The sequence below is a fragment of the Callithrix jacchus genome, chromosome 5 (genome assembly GCF_049354715.1).
Source record: "Callithrix jacchus isolate 240 chromosome 5, calJac240_pri, whole genome shotgun sequence".
NCBI lineage: Eukaryota > Metazoa > Chordata > Mammalia > Primates > Cebidae > Callithrix > Callithrix jacchus.
The window spans coordinates 144,438,775-144,441,301 of NC_133506.1; the positions used below are offsets into that span (position 1 = coordinate 144,438,775).

Genomic DNA, 2,527 nt, shown 5'->3' on the forward strand with positions numbered 1-2,527 from the left:
ATCAGTCACACACATGATTGCGGTGACAGGAGCGAAGCTGAGTTCTCCAGTGTGAAGAGCTTTGTTCTTGCCTCATGTGCCCTGACCTGCCAAACAAGCTGAATGAAGAGTGGGAAGCAGGCCTGGTGTCATTCCAGGACATGTGCTCCAGGCTGCAGTGTGGGGCTCCAGCCATGCCCCTTTACTGGGTGGCACTGCCAGCCTGGCTTTGCTTGTGCCTCAGCTTCCCAAGATGGAAGCCTGAGTCTGCTCAGAATCAGGGCAGGGGAAAGCATGGGAGGTTGTGGCACTCAGCTAAGGACACAAGAATAAAACACAAACAACCTTTAGCTGCACGGGGAGCCGCTGAGAGGTAAGCTGAAAATCCACCAGAACAGTGTGAGGGGTGAAGGAGTCTACAGCGCCTGCAGATGCGGCTGCCAGGACGCCGTGAGGAGCAGACTCAGAGGGAAATGAGACCAGAGTTGAATCCAGAAGAAAGGGAGAGGAAATGGTGAGTGGAAGTAGAGAGGGTGGGGAGGGCTGGCAGAATTGGGAGGGAAAAGGGTCCTTTCCTCTGGGTTTACAGGTTCACTCTTAGATGCTGGACTTCTCTTTGTGTTTTCTCCTGAAAGGAAGTGAGTTAGGAGGAGCTGGTACCCACATTAAGAGGCCTGTGGTGGGAGAGACCCAGCGAAGGAGCATCTCTAAACTAGTTTCTGCCTCTCACTGAAGCGGGTTACAGTGCGGCTTGTCTTCATTAGTTTGAACATCCATGCTCTGGGCTCGGGGATGAATTTAACTTTCACCACTGTCATACACCAATCAGATCCTCCTCATGGGGAGTTCGAATGTGAAATACAGAGAGTTAGAAAACAGAGTGGAAAGTGGAAGGGAAGGCAGGAGCAGAGCCCAAGAGGGAAAGCATTGACGTGAGGAAGCCGTGGCCACAGGGTCCCTGGAGAAAGAAGTCATGCCCGGGTGGAGAGGGAGTGCCAGCGCCAGGGAGGAGAGTGGCACTGGAGCAGAGAAGGGAGGCCAGTGCTCCTGCTGCCCTGGGAACCACACAGCCCTGGAGCTGCCCTGCACTCAGAACGAGAACGCTTCCCCTCTATCCTCCTGACCCCTGCCAGGTAACACATTCCCCATTTCTTTAATGAATATCCCTTAAATAAACCTTCCTTACTTAAAGTAACCAGGTAAGTACCTTTTTCAGCTCTAAATGAGCTCATTAAGATCATCATCCTGTACTTGCTTCTCCATTTTCATCCTGAATCAATAAGAACATTTTTCCCACGGTGAAATATATTCCTGTTTTGTATTCATGAATGACGTGATTGCTGGGGCTTTGGTTTGCACGGATGGTGCGTGTGTGTGGACAAAAAATAAATTCAGTAGTTTATTCACTCACCATGCACATATTTAACATGCATACTAGGTCCCAGGTGATGAGACTCCGGAGGTGAAGAAGATGGTATCCAAGTGTTATGATTCTGTCTAGAGCATTTTATGCCTCAGAAAAGAGCGGAGAAAAACTGAAACTAAAGACAAATGAACTATGGAGGAAGAAAGATTTAAAAGATGTCCACTAGCTTAAGGAGAAAGAAGACAGAAAGGACCACAAGCCCATCCATCTCCTGGCCGGGGTGGGGGACAGGAAAGCAATGAAGGTCCATCCATATGTGCACAGTGGGTCCTCTCCAATAGCACGTGTCACTCAGGGCCACTTGGTCCTTCCTCTCCAGGGTAGTGGCTGTCCTCGGGGGCAACACGAAAAGTCTCCTGCCAGCACCCCTGATAGAGAGCCCCCTCCACCCTGGTGCTTCTGCCATCGGAGGCTCTGTCTGCCTGGGGGTCTAGGGCAGCAGCAGCAGGTGCGGCACAGACATCAGGGACACTGCCTGCGTGCTGGGCAATAGCAGCTAGGTGCTTGGTTTTTAAGATTGAAAAGATAGGCTAGGTGACGCTGACGCCTATAATCCCAGCACTTTGGGAGACTGAGGCAGGTCTCAGTCTCCTGAGGTCAGCAGTTCAAGACCAGCCTGGCCAACATGGTGAAACCCCATCTCTACTAAAAATACAAAAATTAGCCGGGCTTGGTGGCATGCACCTGTAATACCAGCTACTCAGGAGGCTGAGGCAGGAGAATCACTTGAACCCGGGAGGTGGAGGTTGCAGTGAGCTGAGATCACATCACTGCACTCCAGCCTGGGCAACAAAAGCAAAACTCCATCTTCAAAAAAAAAAATTGAAAAACAATAAAGGTGTATGTGTTCAAGCATGACTATGGCAGCGCTGTAAATGATGTGTCTGAAAGAGCTATCTAGACATGTGTGCCTTTGCATGCCAGGGTTTCAGAGGTCATCTAAGGAAAGGAAAGGAATGAGACTTCTTGTCAGACACCAGGTTTGTGCTAGAATGAGAGAGTATCAAAGCACCCGCTGCTTACATTTAGAACAATGGAGGATTGGGCGGGGGGGAGGGGGCGGTGCAGCAGCTGCCTGATTCAAGGCCAAAATCAAAGGCTGGATGCCGAGTCACTGCACTT

General features: G+C 50.5%; 1 long non-coding RNA gene across 1 annotated transcript; it reads left to right on the plus strand.

Annotated features, from left to right (window-relative positions):
- The first annotated feature begins 210 nt into the window (after window positions 1–210).
- On the plus strand, window positions 211–2,264 carry LOC144582757 (uncharacterized). The gene is made up of 3 exons (XR_013536163.1): window positions 211–493; window positions 615–1,112; window positions 1,418–2,264. It is a non-coding gene; the product is annotated as an uncharacterized LOC144582757 (long non-coding RNA).
- The last annotated feature ends 263 nt before the right edge of the window (window positions 2,265–2,527 follow it).